Source organism: Hippopotamus amphibius, chromosome 4 (genome assembly GCF_030028045.1).
Source record: "Hippopotamus amphibius kiboko isolate mHipAmp2 chromosome 4, mHipAmp2.hap2, whole genome shotgun sequence".
Lineage (NCBI taxonomy): Eukaryota > Metazoa > Chordata > Mammalia > Artiodactyla > Hippopotamidae > Hippopotamus > Hippopotamus amphibius.
In genome coordinates this window covers 110,373,851-110,396,349 of record NC_080189.1, presented here as the reverse complement: position 1 = coordinate 110,396,349, position 22,499 = coordinate 110,373,851, and positions in this window count along the sequence as shown.

Below are 22,499 nucleotides of genomic sequence, written 5' to 3'. Positions count from 1 at the left end.
TGAGCAAAAACGAAGTGAAGTATACTCCATGGGGAAGTCTCTCAATGAAAAATCTGGTAAACAGGCTCTTGGAAAAAAAAGAAAGGGAAACAGATGCTGACTGATAAGAATTTCCTTCTTTTAACCAGGGGACCCCAGCCTGTGTGTGCTGGGGCTCCAATAAGGGCTTGGTTGAGATGTTTTCTCTCTGCAGGTGGCAGGCTTCGGTGAACTGAAATATCTGGATCAAAAGATGAAATGCGCTTCGCCTCTGAGACTTGCAACATGCATTTCAAATGTAGGAATTCAAGATGGCCTGGAGCCCAGGGAGCCTACAGAGTCTGAATTTACTGCAGAGCCCTGGGGTGTCTATCTTCCAAAGCCAAGGTCGCATATCACCAAGGAGCGAACAAAAGGCGAGTTCACACACCTTCCCTGACCCACCCCTCCCCCTTCAGCTTCCACATCAGGCCTTACTGGGAAAACCTATTTATTTTGCACAAGACTTGACAAAGTTGGAGCAGCTCAAACATATCTAGGGATTATCTACCTTGTCCTGCGTTGAGGGAAAGATCATCTCCCAACCAAGACTTTTCATTTAAAGCAGGCTCGGAAAGGCTACGGAAAGACAAAGGGAAAAGGAGCAGATTTTTTTTTTAAGTCAAGTCACTACAAGGACTAAGAAACTTTCAGCTTCTGACCTTAATTATTTTAGCAGCATCCACCTTCTAGGATGTGACTTTTCTCAAAAGCAGTAGGGCCTGGCTGTTGCTGTCTGAGCTTGGTTTTTCTCTTTGAGATGGGAAGAAGGACCCATGCCTTACCCCTTGACCTTTTTTTTTGCTGTTGACTAAGTTCACAGTCTGGGGGAAGAATACAGGCAACTCCCTGGATTCAGCTGGTGGCAGCTGAGTCCTGAAGTTTTTCAGGGCTGCTTTGACAATGTAAGGTCATTTTAGAGGAAAGTGCATCCTATTTTGACCCGGGATATTGGCCTGACGGTGCATTGCTTCTGGCATATCCCTGAGGAACTCTGAGACAGCCAGCCAGCCGAGGAGACGACAATGGGACTTTCAGAAAAATTACAATAGTGAACTTTATTTCACATGCACTACGTGTCTAACATTGTGATTTCCCAAAATTACTCCGCTGTTATCTTCAAAACGGCACTGGGAGGTCAGTAGTATTACTGTTTCCACTTTAGAGGCAGGGAGGCCGTGCAACTGGCCCACGTTCTCCAGGTGGGTTCGTTCAGAGCTGGGGCGGGGTCAGGCTGCCTCCCTCTAGAAGCGGACCCCATTACTACATGCAAGGTGCCCTCATATCCGATGGCTAGGAGGTCAGCTGACCACCCTCCACCTCCCCCTGCCTCTGAAGATGGAAGCTGGGGCGGAGGCCAGGGACTTCTGGAGCTCATCACAGCTCACCCTCCCATCTACATTTTCCACACACTTCCTATTTAATTTTACTGTTGATCTGGGATCTACTCAGCTGCTTGGAAATGTCTTGAAAGTCCTCATGCCTTCATGACACTCACTAACGTGACTGTCGACAACCTCGTTTTAAAATTGTTCCCATTTGGGGTCCTTAATATATATTTGAAATAAAATGAGGGGCATATGAAAATGGGATACAGGGCCTACAATAATATAATCATAGAAATTAGAGTTTAACCAGAGTCCCCTTAGTTTCAGAAAGTGTATCTATGGCTTTGGATATGGTAACAAGCTATCATCTTCACTTTGGACTTGAAAAGGTACATTTATCCTGGGATAGAAATCACACAAGCTGCACAGGGAAGGGATGGTCTTTTGATGCTTGGGAAGCCCAGAGTTTTGCCAGGAATCCAGTAACAGAAATGTCTTCCATGGAGAATCTTCTGAAACCAACTCTTTCTTTGAATACACAGCTCAAATGCAAGGGTTAAGGTCAAAAGATCAGGATGAATGACTGTGATTTTATGAACCGGGGGATATGTAAATCTATTTCAATATCTAAAGGTACTATACCATGACACATTTTTTTTAGCATTTCCTCTTGTTTAATAGATTTTTAGGCAAGCCTGAAAATAGATTGACACTTCCAGAAATCCAATATTGCTTCTTAATACTGTATTAAATTTTTTTAACTTTAATACAGTATTCAGTACAAATTCTAATGTACTGAAATATTTGCTTCAATTTAAAAATAAAAAAAGTATAAATCAGAATACATGTAGAGTAGTGATTTTAGCAAAAATAGGCAGCATTACTTTAAAAAGAAGTTCTTTTTTCTCATTTATTTTGTTATCTTGTTATCGCCTTACCTCCCCACTTCACTGAGTATAAAAAAGTAAAGGAAATTGGCAGCAGAATTAGAAGGATTTTGGAGCCCAAGAGGAGAGAGGAAACAGGTGTTGATGCCGGAAGTCGTATCCATTTGTGATGCGTTCACGCCCAGGAAAGGCCTGGAACTTTTCTGTGTAGAAACACCAACAGCAGAAACATCACAGACGTATTAGTACTGATGTTGTATCTGCTGAGGTACTATTGCGTGAGACACAGTGGAGACTTGTTTCTGTAAACACTCTAAATGTATTTTCTTGTTGAAAGCATCGTATGCACTTCAAAAACATCCCTCACAATAGAGCAAGTCATCCTTGTACAAGGCTCTTTTAGAAATAATGCCAGGCTTATTACTTCATGAGGGGGCAGCTGAACTCTGGAAGGAATTACAGAGACTGTTAGGAGGGTACATGCTGGGATTTTAGGAAACTCAGATCTCTAGGTCTGCTTGTTAAATCCAGACCAGTTCTGACATTTGTTATTTTCCAAGTCTCCTACTACATGACTATCTTTCTTCCTCATCCTGATATATATATATATATATATATATATATATATATATATATACACATATATATATATATATTTAAAACTATATATAAATATACATTCACACAAAAGTTCGACCCAGATGTCGAGCTGTTTCTCTCTGCTGGCGTGGAGAGGGATGCAAAGACAAAATTGACTGTGCTTTATGGGATGAATTTCCAGGTCACCAAATCCAGCTCTTGTTCTCTGGCAGATTTTTGAGGTGGTATCATACATGTACTCAAATAAGCACTGAAATTGACTTTGGCTTTGATGTGAAATTGGAGATGTTCTGTCCCCACAGGAATCTACTTTTAATACAAATAGAGATTAGGTATGCTATTAAGTTAGTGTTTTAACTAATCAGACATGTTTCCATAATTATTCATGTTGTTTTCCATCATGAGTATAATGAGTGACTGCTGGATTATTTGCCCACTCCCCCGCACCCCCCCAATCCTCCTACTGAGACCTGACCTTTTGCAAACGCACATGCTCACGTGCGTAACTCCCAGCACCTGTGATGGTCTTGTATTCTGGCTGCAATGAACTGACTTAGACTAGGCTCATCATAGCTCTTTCCCAAGGACTTTAGAACTGGGACTAAGAGATAGATGCAATTTCTTTCCCAAGGCTGGATCCTTACCACGCTGGGAGGTTTTGGCAGCCTTGCCTTCACCATGTGGATGGGAGAGACAGAGGAAGCCAGCTGCAGAGAGAAGAGAGGAGCAGACGTGCAAGGATGACTTTGCCAAGACCCTTCATTCCAGACGGGTCTCTGAAATCACTCAAAGCATCTGCTCGTCAGGTTCCCTTTTTTTCTTCTCCAAGTGTTTCATTCTGAGAATAAATAAACATGTCTTTTTTTAAAAAAAACTTGTAAGTAAAATACAAAAGGGTCTGTGCACAAAGAATTATAGAATCATAAGCGCAAGTGACCATTAGAATAATCAGTAAGTAACGCCAGGTTTTAAATTATTCTCAAAAAACTCACATGTGTCACAATGAACGGCACAAAAACAAATGTTAAGGAAACAAATTTATAATCGACTAAAATATCTGAGTAGCTTCAAAGTAATTCACAACATGACGTAAAGACAGGAGAAGCTGGAAAAGGCTCAAGGGATTTACTCTCTCGGAGCACTAATAGCTTTAGAAAATTGAGTAACACATTTCTGATGGGCTAAGCAATGTCTTCATCAAATAATGTTTGCTGTCTAATAGTGACTGTGAGTTAGTATTTGGTGTTAGATAAGAAGGAAAGTGTGTATTTGTCATGAAAGGTTTTATCACGCTTATCCCAAGCTGTGGAAAATTGCTAGCTTACGATAATCTGAATCACCTATTTTAAGCATCATGCTATTATCTAGGACAGACTATAGCATTCCTCTGATGCTCATGACAGTTCTAAATGTGTTAATATTCTTTTTGGTATCTCTCTCCCAAAGTTCACCTGAGCTTCACATGTTAAAGCTTACACAAGATGTTCTTAAGGAACAAGAACTACACAGACATTATATCAAGATTTCTGTTAAATAACTTCTAACAGAATAGTCAGTCTTTTTATCATCATTCAACATGGGGCAAATACTTAATAAATACCTTTCCTTTATCAGACAGCTCTAATCTAATACATCTCCAGACTTCCTAAAATACAAAGTCTAAATAAAGGTTTGTAATAATATCACTTTGGGTTAGTTGCCACGGAATGAAATATATCACCTTCCCTTTTTTAATTAAAATTTTTGATAAAAGTTTCTACTGTTTTTGCAAGCCTTTTTTTGTTTGTTTGTTTGTCTAATGCAATAACTTTATTTTACCTTCTTTTCTGTCTAGGTAATTTCTAATTTGGAAATAATTTTAAATGTAAACGTATTTGCAACTACAACAAAGAATCTCTTTTTTTCCCCTGAACCATTTAGAGATAAGTTGCCAATATGACACCCCATTCTACTGAAAAACTTTAGTGGGTATTTCTTACAAACAAGGACATTCTGCTGCAAAACCAAAATACATCAGAATCAGGAAACTAACATTACACGTTACCTATCTAATCTAGAGACCCATCCAAGTTTTGCCAACTGTTCCAGTAACCCCTGGGAAACTAGAAGATCCAGTTCAGATGACACACTGCCTTAAACTGCCCTATTTCTTTAGTCTCCTTCTGTCTGAAATAGCTCTCAGACTTTCCTTGTCTTTCACGACCTTGAAACTTTCTAAGGTTACAGGACAGTTGTTTTCACAAATCTTGAATTACAAGGCTCTACTAGAAGCACGAAAGAAAGTCAACTTCTCCCTTACTGCTTTCCTTTTCTCCTCTACCTGCTTTCAAAATGAAAAACATATACAATAATTTTAGATTAAACTATTTAAATGTTATCTCAATTGTCTACCAAATAGGAAGAAAACTCACACATGGACACATAATAGAAACATACATTTGTAAAATGGCAATCTGGGATTGAAGATTCTCAAGGAAATCATGTCAGGCCTAAAATCCTTCTGGACAGTAATACACACTGGATTTTCCTATGACCAAAGGACCCGGGTCTTGGCATGCCCTCATTGTCAAAACTGACAGGAAACTGAAGATAATCAGACATGATCAGTCTCAATTATCACCAAACATTCTTTTTCTCATCCTCTTCAAAATTGTCATGAGACTCAGAACTGCCTAAACTGCCTTGGGAAGAAAAATTTGTTCATAATTTCATTGGTTCCAGCTTCTATACTCAGCAGAATGTACTGTGTGTACAATTTTTAAGAGATGAAGACATTTATAAAATATTATCGCTATTATAAATGTTTCCACATCCAATCGGGTAGTTTTACAAAGTATTAATGGTATAAATGAATTACATTTTGAATACCTGGAAATAGCATGGGATGTCTGCATGTTGAAAAGGGAAAAATCTCTTTAAGAGACAAGGATGGTTATGAAAGATCTGATGATGTTCGGGATTTGCTTTAAATTATTAACTCAAACCCATTAGGATGGTTATGATAAAAAAAAAAAACTCAGACAAACAAAAAACAGAAAATAAGTGTCAGTGAGGATGTGGCGAAATTGGAATCCTTGTATCATTGGCAGGAATGCAAACGTGGTGCAGCCATTACGGAAGACAACGTGATCCGGGAAGCCCACCAAGCAGTCCTGAAAGTGGCCATGGCATTTGCACTCCCACCAGCAATGAATTTGAGTTCCTTTTGCTGCACATCTTTGCCAGCATTGGCTCTTTGTCAGTATTTTGGGTGTTGGCCATTCTAATCGTTATGTAGTGTTATCTCTGTGTTGTTGTAATTTTCAGTTCCCTGATGATGTATGAGGTGGAGATTTTCGTGTGCTTATTTGCCATCTGTATACCTTCCTTGTGGAGGTGACGGTTCAGGTCTTTTGCCCATTTTTAATCCTTTTTTTTTCCCTCTTACTGTTGAGTTTTAAGAGTTCTTTTTATATTTTGGATAACAGTACTTTATCAGATGTGTCTTTTGCTAATATTTTCCCCCAGTTTGTGGCTTGTCTTCTTACTAGTTTTTTTTTTATGCAAACAAACTTAACATATTATGTCAACTCATTACTAAAAAAGGGCTATAAGCACTGAAATTAAATCCCTCTTATGGGACTGCTGATATCTTGTAAGTATCTACTCTTGCTTCTTCTACTAACGAGTTAAAAATTGAAGTGCGTTTCTGAATTTTTTTTTATTCTATATTTGTGGCGTTAGACTAAACTTGTACACCAAAGATCACAGGTGATTCACTAACAGACTGTCGATAAGCAATCACTTGTTCCAATTCTCTAGACCATGCCATTGGGTTCCCCTTCCCCAGCTTTCCTTCTGTTCAGCTGAAAGACATGGGACAAAATGGGCATCTCATTGCCTTTGTTTTAAATTGAGATACCAGATCTGCTAACAGGTCATTTCATGTGAATCAGGTAGTGTAAAGGTCGTGGATTAAAGAGAATTTTTAGTTTAATATTTTACTTGGCTTTCAACGCACTAGCTGCAGTAAAGGGAAGAAACATTCTTCAGTCTCTTCATTCTAAATGGCATGTTAGGAATTCCTAACGATACCTAAGGGTCCGCCTAAATGCAGCAATAATACTTAGTCTTCTAACCAGTCAGTTCAGTTGGACAACTTGCTGCACACTTTTTTCTTCTCCTGATAGGATCGGATAATTACCATGACCTTCCCTGAAGAAGTTAACAGACCTGCATTTGCAATTATTTTCTTTCTTGTTTGCTTTGTTTTGCTTTGGGAGTTATGGATATTTACATATTTTGTATTTCACCAATGGGCCAGTGTATTGCATCATTTCCATTTTCTAACCCATGAGTTCAGCCAGTCTATGTAACACAGTATTTCATTTTATAAAAGAGCAATTTTGATCATTTTATGATAGATTATGGTAGTAGAATTAGTAAATGGCATTACAGGAAAGCAAAGTGTTACTTAGAGAAATCGCTCTGTCCCGGGGTGGGGGATGGGCGGGTGCCGAGAATTTTGTGGAGGGAACTAGATGGACAGGAGCAGCAGACCAATATGTATTTAAGCTTTAGGCTTCTCGCTCATTGTTTGAAAATGTTATGCTTACACTGATAAGAAAAATAATTAAGATAAGTCTTCCTGAAACAGAGATATTTTCAAATTCTTCTCCAGCCTTGTGATATAACTCCTGAAACCTCTGTTGTATTTCAGGTTAATTTAGATTTGTGATGTCCAGGGAAGACTTCAGTAGTCACCTATAAAGCATCAGTTTAAAGGGAAGGACTTGATAGGAGACATGCAATTACCTGGGAGTCCAGCTCTCCAGTCTCCGCAGCTGTGAAAAGGAAGAGGTGCCCCCTTTCATCACTGATTTGTTAGTAAGGACTGATTATCACTTTGTATTTCAAGTTAATGATTTGTAAGGAATTCTCTTTCCTATTTCTTTATTTCATAGCACCGTGAGTATATAACAAGCAAAGAAAACTATGTAAAAATTCATTGCCAAATTTAAATCATCCCACAGGAAAGAAAGATTTGATCTTTTGCCCAATAAGAGGGAATCTGTAGAACTGAGATTCTGGGAGATACTGAGTAGTAGTTCTAATAGACACAATACATTTTGAGGGAAATAGAATGAGAAAAAAATATCCCGAGGCTATCAATGCCTATTAAGAACTGGATCAAAGGAAATAAATGATTATATCCTTAAAAGTAAATTTCTACCTGTATATTGAAAGTAGTAAATATCATACTTCACAGGAGAAACTGAAAAAAAAAAGATGAGTATTGAATAGTAGTTTACCTTACCATAGCTACGATCTTAATAGCTGGCAATTAGTATTATATACAGAAAAAGTAATCATAATCTAACAAACTTGGTATTTGGCCAGAAAGAAAGTGAATTATAAAGAAAGAATTGCAGCTGAAAATTTAATCTTCAACAATAAGCAGAAATGTTGCATAAGGAGTTGTACACAATCAAAAAGATATGAATAATTTTTCATTTAAAAAAGGCAAAAAACATAGTAGCCTGAATATTTTACCCATAAATAGCATTCTCTCAAATAGATTGTGTTGTTTACTAATGAAGAGGACAAAAAAATAACTGCAAATATAAAATCTGAAAAGCGAAAGAGTTTAAGTACTGGAAAATAAAATGAAATAAATCAGGCAAAGTAAATTATTTTGAACTGAGAAGTACTATTCTACTAAAATACATTGAGCTATAATCCAAGGCAGAATATTTTGAGACACTCCCTCATTTTTACAATGATCGGCTAGGAGCAGATAATAATAGATTCAAAGATAATCATACTTGCAGGGATGGAGCTCTATTGCTTGTTTCAGAAAGATACTGATAGCTTCCATCCGTGATCAGGTACTACATGTATTCTAGAGGTACTGTGCTTGGAAACGTGGACACAGATAAAACTCAGAACCTTCAAGATCTTTCTGGAGCCAGTGCCATTCTCCCCAGTCCATTTTCAAGGAGACTGAGGTCATGGATATTCAATAATTTGCCTAACAATTGAACAAATTCACACAGCCAGTAAATATGTTACAATGAACACTAAAAAAGAAATTGAATTATAATCTGGCAAACCTTAGGAATTGACGGAAATGACCCCAAAGCCATTAGCAAGAACGACTTTGTGTATATGCACAGACAGCATTCACTTACAATCAGTAATATTACGTTATTTATTTTCCTTAAAAGTCTGCTTACATAAAAAGTTCTGTGATTAATTTCAAATGAATTTTCCAGTCCAGGTATGGCTACTTGGCCTTTTTATCCTACTTGCTGTAATACACTCAATCTCCAAACTATTGCCCTACCATCTAAAAATTGCAGCACTAATATGCCTATTGCCGACAGAAATTACCAAAACAGAGATCTGGGCATCAGAACAGACTAGGAAGTCAGTTTTCCACCCCTCCAAGCGGATTTTTACTTCTCTTCACTGAAGCTCTTATAGTCACTATTTAAACACCCCTGGTATGAAGAAATAAACCTCCATCAGTAGATGAAGTATTCCTTCCATTTTCTAAGAAATATATTTTTTAAAAACAAAAAAGCAAAAGAAAATCCCAAAACACTGATTCGAAAAGAGACATGCACCCGATGTTCATAGCAGCATTATTTACAGCAGTCAAGACATGGAAGCCACCTAAGGGTCCATCAACAGAGGCATGGATAAAGATGTGGTATATATGTGTATACAATGGAATATTACTCAGCCATAATAAAGAACAACATGTTGCCATTTGCAGCAACATGGATGGGCTAGGAGGGCATTACGCTCAGTGAAATAAGTCCAACAGAGAAAGACAAATACTATATGATATTGCTTATATGTGGAATCCAAAACATACAACAAACTAGTGAATATAACAACAAAAAAAGAAGCAGACTCACAGATATAAAGAACAAAGTAGTGGTTACCAGTTGGGAGAGGGGAGAGCACTACAGAGGTGGGGGAATGAAGATTACATATAAAGATTTAAGATTACATATAAAGATTAGGATTAGATATAAAATAAGCTACAAGGATGTATTGTATAACACAGGGAATATAGTCCATATTTTTTAATAACTATAAATGGAGTATAGCATTTCAAAATTGTGTATTGTATGCTGACAACTTATATAGTATTACTGTACATCCACTATATGTCAATAAAAAGAACAACCCCCCAAACAGATCTACTGTGTCATAGAGGACCATTGTACACAACACTGTATTGTAAAATTAAATTTTGCTGATAGTAGAACTTAAATGTGCTCAACAAAATAAGAGATAAATATACAAAGTGATGGGTGTGTTGATTAACCTGATGGTGGGAATCCCTTCATGTATACAAATATCAAATCACTGTGATGTACACTATAAATGTATTACGATTGTCTCAATTATACCCCAATAAAGCTGAAAAAAATAAAAATGCAAGCAAACAGCTACAAAGCAAGCAAACCAACCAACCCACACACATGGTGGTGACCACAAGAGGCCGTCACACAGCTGGTGGCAGCACCACGTGGCGGGCAGCATGACGGTCCTGTTTCAGGCCTGTGGCCGTGTCAACAAGGACATACAGCCCTGAGGGCTGGGGCACAGGATTTCGTCCTGATGCTTACAACTGCACACAAAACTCAGTACGGGGCGCATCTATCATTAAACACACACACGCACACCCTTCAAGTAAGCAAATAACTTCTTACTGCTTGCTCTATAGAGAAGTGAAATAAGTCAGTAAAGCAATTGAACAGATTATTAAAGTGAAAAAGGGTGGCTAAAATATCCCGTCTTTGAGTCAAAGACATGCTTTTTCAGCTTGATTGTGTGGAGAATCACCCCGTGTCTGCGCTCTTCTTTGTTAGTGGACATACTCCCTGGAATTGATGTGCCTCATGTTCACACACCTAAAACATACAGGTCGCCCTGGCAGACGCGTTCCCGCTTCTCCTGGAGTAAACTCTGCACTCCACTGCCTCAGGAGCCCCAGGACTGAACTGTGTACACCACCTGGAACCAATGGCCTCACTTCCAGCTGAGTTCACCCAGCTCTTCATCTCGTCTAAGGGGAGAAGCTGAGTGTCTCAGCAAGTGAGGCTTTGGACGGAGCAAAAGGAGGTGTCATCTGTCCTTCGAAAGCCTGGACTTGGGGCCAAGGCATCCACTCCCTTCCCCCGCCCTGTGCCCTGTGCAATCATTTCTCATTTTTTCCCAGCGGGGTTGCTTGAATTTCCAGACAGGCTCTGGCCATCCCTCTCCCAGGGGATTACATTGCTATGGGGCTTCAGAATTTCTGAAATGCTTTGATCTTTCAGGATCCAGGCATGATACTAACTGGAAAGCAATGCTGCTCAGATTAGCACAAAAGGAGCCACAACGGAATGGTGAACTGTCGAGCAGGAAACGCTGATTTCCATTCTCATGATTTTCCTCAATGATCTGACAGGGATACTTTCCTTATCTTGGACGTCTAGTCAGTATCAAGATGAGGAGGTGCTGCATCCCTGGCCCTGCCTCCAGGCCCCTTGGTTTGAATCTAGCTCTGTGGCTTCAGGCCCGGCTTTTCTCTTAGGCCCTCGTTTGTCTCTTCTGTGAAATGGGGCACTGTTAACATCTATCTCACAGGGAGGCTCTAAAGGCTAAAAAGACATTTACGGTAAACCATTCGGAACAGTGACTGGTTAAAATAATAAGCATTCCATTGATATTCATTAATATTAGGGAAGCTCATTTTTCTCTCTCTTTTTTTTTTTATATGATGCTATTCTAGAAAGTCTTCATCTGCACTGATTCCCAATATACATCCTTCAACTAAAAACAGTATGGGAGTGAGAAATCGAATTCTTTTTTAAACAGTCAGTTGTTTTACCTTTTAAAATTGTTTTAAGTCTCTGGATATCCAGTGACATACGTGTTTTCAGTCCCATTTCTACATAAAGCAACTAAAGAATATGCAACTCATGAGAGATACTGCTTGCTATATAAGGTTAAATACTATAAAAACACTATATAAAGGGAGCCGCAATTCTGCAAATTCCAGAGGAAAAAACTTAAAAGTTCTAATGCCCGCTTGTCAGTATTAAATTAAAAGAACGTTACTGTTCATCCATTTTACTGCCAGAAACATATTATACTTGGCACATTTTAATAAAACAAATTCAATGAATAAATACAAATTAAAAAATTAAACTATTCAAAATAATTGACTTTGGAATCATGTGACTTTCACTGGTGAAAATTTGGAGATTTTTTTGGAAAAGACAGGTATTTCCCATTTTTAAAAAGGTAAATTTTAAGTTAAGTGCATCAGGCAAAACTAGTTCAGAGTCAAAATTACCCTTTACAAAGCCATTAAGTGGCCCCTAAAACAGAGGCAGAATATTTACACAGGGCATTCCATTCTGAGAAGTACTCTTTTGGAATGCTGGAGTTTGAGCTGCTGAGAAGGATAAAGAGAAGTTCTACATGTGGATAATTGATCATTCAAATCATCGTGCCTTTAGGATAACATTAAGATTTTCAGTCCTGATTATAAGTGGTTGTGAAATCTAAGGTGTTTCTTCCTGCCAGCAGGATAAAGCTTATTCTAATGTTGTCTGAATAATTCATACCAGATTTGTTAGTTATAGACAGCATTAATAGAGATGCTATAATACTACTTTGGAACCAAGGGCATTATAGTCGACATTCTGGGCGTGTATTAAATGCTCAAATGATGGATTCATTTTTTTTCCTCACACCCCATGCTTGTCTGCATTTATTCATCCGTTAAACATGAACTTAATGTTTCCAATAAGGTTTTGTTTTAAAGTTGTTATTTGAGTTTCAATCTGCTAGTTTTACTTTGTTAATGCTTGATATTTTATGTAACAATAGTATGAGTTACATTTTAAATTGTGTGGCTACTTGACAAGCAATGGCCTGCCTTTAGATTTGAGAGCTGATACTGCATTGCTGTTACTACTTCATGATTCTATGCTATGCTTTGATGAGACCCACATGATCGGAGTCTAGGGACATGTCTCCTGCTTGTGGTGGCTCTTTGGGCAACTTCATGTTTTACGTGCTAGCGTCCATTTGTGCAGGCTCTGCTTCCAGGGGGCAGGCGGCTGATTGAAGCGGCAGTTAGCTGATGCCACTGCGGGTGGAGGTTGTGCATGGAAATTTTATGACCACATCCGAAGGCAGACACCAAGGCTGTGTGCCAAAGGAAGTCTGGCTGAGGACCTCGTGAAGATCTAGAAATGAGCTTTTCAAAACTCTGACGCTCACAAAAAAAGTCAATGCAGCTCACAAATCATGCACACGTTTTGTACCGTGCACTCTATCAAAAAATATGACGTTTAAACAATTTTTGGAACATTTAATCAGGGGAAAAAATTAATGTATTTAAATTGCATTTGATTCATGGACTCACCTACTCACGGCCAGGTCCTTTGTTAGCTACTAAGCGGCCACCGGGTAACTGGGGATGGTTCCTTCCTCCAAATCTATCTCAGTTTAGCAGGAGTGTATTAAGGGTAATCCAAAAAATAAACCTCAAATTATTGCAAAGGAGCAAACGTAAGTAAGAGCTATGTGGCCAGTCAAATCAGTGACGTCACCCACGAGTGCAAATGTCTGCAGTGTGTTGAGCTCTGCATTTGCCCTCATTCCCTGCTGTCCGTATCAGGCTCAATACCACAGCCTTCTAAGGCAGCACACTTATTTTATCCAAGATCAAAAAATGCTTTGTTTTCCAGCTGAACTTAAGGCCTATATTTACCCACAGGCATTTGTTACAATCCAAAAGATAAATCCCATCCATTAGAAAATGGTAAATTTTAAATTTGACTTCTGTATTTCATATTATATTCTTACTCATAGTTTTAAATTACATGGCCCCAGTATTACTATACTTTTAAATGAAGTTTTCTATGTAATGTACATTGCTTTGATATATACTGACATAAGTAATTTCCTTTCTAATTTTGATACGCTTTTACTTTGTAATATTGTGAAATCTGTTTTCCTAGCTTATGTGTACAAAATATATTTTCATAAGGTAGCAGTAAAAGTAACTTAAGCAAGTAAAAAAAAAAATGCTTTGTTTTCAACGACTAATCCAAAGTAAACAGTTTTGCCCATGATGTAAGGAATGGACTCTAATTGTGTTTCCTTTGTAAAACAGCATCTGAGGATTTCCTGCCATGTGTACATTGGTGACCACTATGAACACCAGAGTTTCCACTGGCATGTATGTGCGCTGCAGGTGGAATAAAACTCAAGAACCCATCTATGTGGATTTTGACTCTAATGTGTACAGTGAGACCACCACCACTTTTCCCAGTACCCTGGGGTTCCAGTCCCAGAGACAAAACTAAGAGGAGTGTTTGATTCCCAAGTACTTGAGATAATACAATGCGAAATAGTTCTTCAGTGTGTGCTTGGAGGTATTTATTCAAAGGGAGAATATTTGCGGAACACTATTAGATTCTGGACAATACTAGCAATCGAGAGAAACCTTGAGTGGGCCCCGGAGCGGAAAAGGCTGATGGGAGGGAAAAAAAAGGGAGGGGAACAAAACGATGCTTCAATATGGAGAGGCTGGTAGAAGATTTTACTATTGAAAATAATTGTTCAGATGAAACAGATTTTTTATTTCCTTTTGTTTATTGAGAACTAAACAGGACAACATGTTTAATTTTTAAGAAAATACATTGGTTGGTGTAAAACTCTTTCCGAACTATGTTAATTATTAGTTCAAAACACACTAACAAATTTTTTTCTGTTTTCACAAATATGTGTAAAGAACAGATAACCGTCTTTGTGTTAATTTGGTTCTGCCCATGTTTGGAAGCAGAGAGATACAGGTGCTTTATTAATAGCACCTCCTGTCACGTGACTCTCGTCTGAGGTGTAGACTGGAGACGGAGAATGTTGACGACCACCTTCTCTGATGCTCTGATAAGAAAAATCCTCAACTGTGATTCAAGATTCCAACAGAGTTTCTAAAAAGAAGACCATTTAAATACAAGTGTGGAATCGGAGATGATATATATTCAATTATGTATTAGACATTATGTCCAAATTCCACCAGATTTTATGTGCTGTGGCGTTTAATTGGCTATGGAAAGCCTGCCAGTGTTTTGATTTTCTCAATGAATCAGCTACAAAATGAACAGTAAACTGTTTCATTAGTTTCTTGTCAAAACACGATAGTGGTTTTCTCCACACGGTACAGATTTTTAAGACTTGTACTCGGTTCATTATAAAGATATTTTAAAATATGACGACTAAAGAAATTTACATTTTAAAAGTGTGGTGTATGACTTGAATATTGAGTCACAAGTCAGGAAAAGGTCGAGGCAATTAAAGATGGAATTTGCCACTGGAAACATGAGCAAATGCTGGGCTCTTTCCTCCAATCTCACAAGCCGGTGACTGAATTTTAATTGGAGTTTCAGGGTTTCATTTGTGGCCAGAACCAGCAGGCAATTCCAGGGAAGCCACAGAAGAGTGTTTCCTTAGAATGAAAGGGGAATTTAAAATTTAAAATTGATTTCTAATGAGAAAGACATTGTTAAGAAAATTAAGAACTTGGTCAGATTTGTGTCATTTCTACTTGAAAAACAAGGCCCACTTTGATTTCAGTGTCTGTTTTCTAGACATTATGAGGCATTTAAATTGATTTTAAAGTTGATATATATACAGGTGAAGTAGAAACATGGATATGCTTTGCCCAAATTACTAGGGTTGTAATCGTATTAGAAGCTCATGATAAAAAATATTAAAGAATAAAAAAAAAGAGATCTAAAAAGTGCCATTGTTTAAATACCTAGCACTAGTATGGTGAAGCTTTACCTCTGTGTGAAGTTCTTGGCTATCAAGTAGTCCTCTATGATAATCACATTAACAAACGGGAAGTTCATACTTTCTACATTTGTTCCTATAAATGTGGTATAAGAAGGTGTTCTTGCCTTAAAAGAATATATAGACCAAAAAAAAAATCAATACTAAATGTTTAAAAGTTTTTAAAAGCGTATGTTCTTAGTGAGTTTGCTAGTGTCAATGTGTACTATTCACAACATCTCTTTTCATCGACTATTTTCATGGCTCCTGTCCATGAAACATTATTGCTCAATTGAAATTAAACATGATTAACAATGCAATCTATTTGTTTATTCCATTTTGCTTATTTATTTGAACCACAGATATTGAGCACTGAAAACGTGCTTTACATTTGTTCTATATTCTGTCATTGACTCCAAATGTCTTCGTCGGGCTTCTATGATAAAAATGGCAAAACTATTTGTTACTATCTGTATCATTAACATATAGAATTTTGTAAACCTAATTTGTATATCCACTTTGCTGTCATGTGCATTTACATCCATATTGTGAAGGAGTTCAACACACCTTACAGGGCAATATTCAAACTGCGCATTCTAACACAGGATTACATGCGATGGTGGGTTTAACACAAACCCCAAAAGGTAAACACTTTCTAACTGCGGTTCATTCTGAACACATAGCATTGAACTATCTTGATCGACCAGAGTAAAGATAAGAACAGCAAGATGTCTAAACACCAAGAGAGCAAATTCAGGGGGAGCCTTTTTACATTCAATTTAAAACCTGTGACTTCAATGAAGCAGAAAAAGTTGTCCCGAGAAACAGGAAGATGAATGGGATCATTGGATTGAAACATACTTTTTCTTTTTTTTCCGCTCTCTCTAATCACATTCTTTCATTACAACCGAAATAAAATGCGAAAATAACAAATTTCTCATGGAATATACAATGGAAGAGTACGTGTCTGTGACAGATACGTGAAAAAATGAAATTTCTACACAAATCTGAAATAAAACCTAGAAGAAAAAAGCAGTAGTTATCATATTTACATGTAAGGAATGCTTTCCCAGTTCTTTTCTTTTCTTTTTTTTTTTTTTAGACCTTTAAAATAAATTTATTCATTATTAAGCACAGAAGCAATTTACATGTTTTTGAAAAATTATAGTATATACATGGGTGAGTACATGAATGTGCAATAATTGTAAGGTCTCTCAGGCTTGAGAATTGCTCATAGTTTGATAATATTTTTTAGTTAGAAAACCATTAAGATCCGTGCCGCTGCTAAAAATTTTCTGATTCTATTAAATGCAATAATTTCTGCTCACTAGTTACACAAGAGATTCTCACTTTCTTTTTTTTTTTTATTTTTTTTTTATTTTATTTTTGTGGGGGTACACCAAGTTCAATCATCTGTTTTTTTACACATATCCCCGTATTCCCTCCCTTCCTTGACTCCCCCCCCTCGAGTCCCCCCCACCCTCCCTGCCCCAGTCCTCTAAGGCATCTTCCATCCTCGAGTTGCACTCCCTTTGTTATACAACTTCCCGCTGACTATCTATTTTACAGTTGGTAGTATATATATGTCTGTGCTACTCTCTAGCTTCGTCTCAGTTTCCCCTTCACCCCCCGCCCCCTCCCATACCTCGAGTTCTCCAGTCCATTCTCTGTATCTGCGTCCTTGTTCTTGTCACTGAGTTCATCAGTACCATTTTTAGATTCCGTATATGTGAGTTAGCATACAATATTTGTCCTTCTCTTTCTGACTTACTTCACTCTGTATGACAGATTGTAGTTCTATCCACCTCATGACATATAGCTCCATCTCATCCCTTTTTATAGCTGAGTAATATTCCATTGTATATATATGCCACATCTTCTGTATCCATTCATTTGTTGATGGGCATTTAGGTTGCTTCCATGTCCTGACTATTGTAAAGAGTGCTGCAATAAACATTATGGTACATGTTTCTTTTGGGATTATGGTTTTCTTTGGGTATATGCCCAGGGGTGGGATTACTGGATCATATGGTAGTTCTATTTGTAGTTTTTTAAGGAACCTCCAAATTGTTTTCCATAGTGGCTGTACCAACTTACAGTCCCACCAACAGTGCAGGAGAGTTCCCTTTTCTCCACACCCTCTCCAACATTTGTTGTTTCCAGATTTTGTGATGATGGCCATTCTGATTGGTGTGAGGTGATACCTCATTGTGGCTTTGACTTGCATTTCTCTGATGATGAGTGATGTTGAGCATCTTTTCATGTGTTTGTTGGCCATCTGTATGTCTTCTTTGGAGAAATGTCTATTTAGGTCTTCTGCCCATTTGTGGATTGGGTTATTTGCTTTTTTGGTGTTAAGCTTCATGAGCTGCTTGTATATTTTGGAGGTTAATCCTTTGCCTGTTGTTTCATAGGCAATTATTTTTTCCCATTCTGAGGGTTGCCTTTTAGTCTTGTTTATGGTTTCTTTTGCTGTGCAAAAGCTTTTAAGTTTCATGAGGTCCCATTTGTTTATTCTCAATTTTATTTCCATGATTCTAGGAGGTGGGTCAAAAAGCATCTTGCTTTGATGTATGTCATAGAGTGTTCTGCCTATGTTTTCCTCTAGGAGTTTTATAGTGTCTGGCCTTACATGTAGGTCTTTAATCCATTTGGAGTTTATTTTTGTGTATGGTGTTAGGAAGTGTTCTAATTTCATTCTTTTACATGTTGCTGTCCAATTTTCCCAACACCACTTATTGAAGAGGCTGTCTTTTTTCCATTGTATACTCGTGCCTCCTTTGTCAAAGATAAGGTGCCCGTATGTGTTTGGGCTTACTTCTGAGTTCTCTATTCTATTCCATTGATCTTCCTTTCTGTTTTTGTGCCAGTACCATACTGTCTTGATCACTATGGCCTTGTAGTATAGTTTGAAGTCAGGAAGCCTGATTCCACCAACTCCATTTTTCCTTCTCAAGATTGCTTTGGCTATTCGGTGTCTTTTGCGTTTCCATACAAATTGTAAGATTTCTTGCTCTAGTTCCGTGAAAAATGCCATTGGTAATTTGATCGGGATTGCATTGAATCTGTAAATTGCTTTGGGTAGTACAGTCATTTTCATGATGTTGATTCTTCTAATCCAGGAACATGGTATGTCCCTCCATCTGTTTGTGTCGTCTTTGATTTCTTTCATCAATGTCTTAAAGTTTTCTGCATACAGGTCTTTTGCCTCCTTAGGCAGGTTTATTCCTAGGTATTTTATTCTTTTTGTTGCAATGGTGAATGGGAGAGTTTCCTTAATTTCTCTTTCTGCTCTTCTGTTGTTAGTGTATAGGAATGCAAGAGATTTCTGTGCATTAATTTTGTATCCTGCTACTTTACTAAACTCATCAATTAGTGCTAGCAGTTTTCTGGTAGAGTCTTTAGGGTTTTCTATATATAATAACATGTCGTAGTTCAAAATCAGGATCTTGGCAGTGTTGATGTTCCTCGAGGCTGTCTCTGTTCCCTTTCTCCTCTCCTAGGCTGGCAGTCCCTGGTGTTCCTTGGTTTACTGAATATTCGTCTAATCCAATACTTGGACATTAGTCTGAGGCTTGGACAGTCTTCTATAAACACCTCTATCACCAGGACAAGCAACCCCAAAAGCTTGGACAACCATGAGGAAACAAAGAAACACCATGCAGGCAAAGGAGCAGGAAAAAAACCCACAAGACCAAATAAATGAGGAGGAAATAGGAAAAATGCCTGAAAAAGAATTTAGAGTAATGATAGTAAAAATGATACAAAATCTCGATAACAAATTAGAGAAAGTACAAGAAACAGTTCATAAGAACTCAGAAAAACAAACAGCAATGGATAACAAAATAACTGAAATTAAAAATACTCTAGATGCTCTAACCAGCAGAATGACTGAGGCAGAAGAACGAATAAGTGAGTTGGAAGATAGAATGGAAGAAATAAACGCCACAGAGCAGGAAAAAGATAAAAAAATAAAAAGACTAGAAGACAGCCTCAGAGACCTCAGTGATAACCTTAAACGTACCAACATTCGAATTATAGGCATCCCAGAAGAAGAAGAAAACAAGAAAGGGTCTGTGAAAATATTTGAAGAGGTTCTAGTGGAAAACTTCCCCAACATGGGAAAGGAAATAATGAACCAAGTCCAAGAAGCACAGAGAGTCCCATACAGAATAAACCCAAGGAGAAATACACCAAGACACATATTAATCAAACTAATGACAACTAAACACAAAGAAAAAATATTAAAAGCAGCAAGAGAAAAGCAACAAACAACATATAAGGGAAAACCCATCAGGATAACAGCTGACCTTTCTACAGAAACTCCGCAGGCCAGAAGGGAATGGCAGGATATACTGAAAGTCCTGAAAGAGAGAAACCTACAGCCAAGAATACTTTACCCAGCAAGAATCTCATTCAGATTTGAGGGAGAAATCAAAAGCTTTCCAGACAAGCAAAAGTTAAGAGAATTCAGCACCACCAAACCAGCCTTACAACAAGTGCTAAAGGAACTTCTCTAAGTAGGGAACACAAGAAAAGGAAAACACCTACAAATACAAACCCAAAACAATTAAGAAAATGGTCATTGGAACACACATGTCAATAATCACTTTAAATGTAAATGGATTAAATGCTCCAACCAAAAGACACAGACTGGCTGAATGGATACAAAAACAAGACCCTTCTATATGCTGCCTACAAGAAACCCACTTCAGACCAAGGGATACATATAGACTGAAAGTGAAGGGATGGAAAAAGATATTCCATGCAAATGGAAGTCAAAAGAAAGCTGGAGTAGCAATACTCATATCAGACAAATTAGACTTGAAAGTAAAGACTATTACAAGAGACAAGGAAGGGCACTACATAATGATCAAGGGATCCATCCAAGAAGAACATATCACAATGGTAAATATCTATGCCCCCAATATAGGAGCACCTCAATACATAAGGCAAATGCTAACAGCTATAAAAGGGGACATCGACAGTAACACAATTATAGTGGGAGACTTGAACACCCCACTTACATCAATGGACAGATCATCCAAACAGAAAATAAATAAAGACACACAAGCTTTAAATGACACATTAGACCATCTCGACTTAACTGATATTTATAGGACATTCCATCCAAAAACGACAGACTACACTTTCTTCTCAAGTGCACACGGAACATTTTCCAGGATAGATCACATCTTGGGTCACAAATCAAACCTCAGCAAATTCAAGAAAATTGAAATCATATCAAGCATCTTCTCAGACCACAACGCCATGAGACTAGATATCAATTACAGGAAAAAAGCTGCAAAAAATACAAACACATGGAGGCTAAACAATTCACTATTAAACAACCAAGGAATCACTACAGAAATCAAAGAGGAAATCAAAAAGTATCTAGAAACAAATGACAACGAAAACACAACAACCCAAAACCTATGGGACGCAGCAAAAGCAGTTCTAAGAGGGAAGTTTATAGCAATACAGTCCTACCTTAAGAAACAAGAAAATGATCGAATAAACAACCTAACCTTACACCTCAAACAACTAGAGAAAGAAGAACAAAGAAACCCCAAAGTGAGCAGAAGGAAAGAAATCGTAAAGATCAGAGCAGAAATAAATGAAAAAGAAAGGAAAGAAACCATAAGAAAAATAAATAAAACTAAAAGCTGGTTCTTTGAGAAGATTAACAAAATTGATAAACCATTAGCCAGACTCATCAAGAAAAAAAAGGAGAAGATGCAAATCAACAGAATTAGAAATGAAAAAGGAGAAGTCACAACGGACACCTCAGAAATACAAAAGATCATGAGAGACTACTACAAGCAACTATATGCCAATCAATTGGATAACCTGGAAGAAATGGATACATTCTTAGAAAAATATAATCTTCCAAGACTGAACCAGGAAGAAATAGAAACCATGAACAGACCAATCACAAGTACAGAAATTGAGGCAGTGATTAAAAATCTCCCAACACACAAAAGCCCAGGACCAGATGGATTCACAGGCGAATTCTATCAAACATTTCAAGAAGAGTTAACACCTATCCTTCTCAAACTCTTCCAAAATATTGCAGAAGGCGGAGCACTCCCAAACTCATTCTATGAGGCTACCATCACCCTGATACCAAAACCAGGCAAAGATGTCACAAAAAAAGAAAACTACAGACCAATATCACTGATGAATATAGATGCAAAAATCCTCAACAAAATACTAGCTAACAGACTGCAACAGCACATTAAAAAAATCATACACCATGATCAAGTGGGGTTTATCCCTGGGATGCAAGGATTCTTCAATATATGCAAATCAATCAACGTGATACATCATATCAACAAATTGAAGGATAAAAACCATATGATCATTTCAATAGATGCAGAAAAAGCTTTTGACAAAGTTCAACATCCATTTATGATAAAAGCTCTCCAGAAAATGGGCATAGAAGGAAATTACCTCAACATCATAAAAGCCATATATGACAAACCAAAAGCCAACATTGTTCTCAATGGAGAAAAACTGGAAGAATTCCCTCTAAGAACAGGAACAAGACAAGGGTGTCCACTCTCACCACTGTTATTCAACATAGTTTTGGAAGTGTTAGCCACAGCAATCAGAGAAGAAAAAGAAATTAAAGGAATCCAAATTGGAAAAGAAGAAGTAAAATTATCACTCTTTGCAGATGACATGATACTATATATAGAAAACCCTAAAGACTCTACCAGAAAACTGCTAGCACTCATTGATGAGTTTAGTAAAGTAGCAGGATACAAAATTAATGCACAGAAATCTCTTGCATTCCTATACACTAACAACGGAAGAGCAGAAAGAGAAA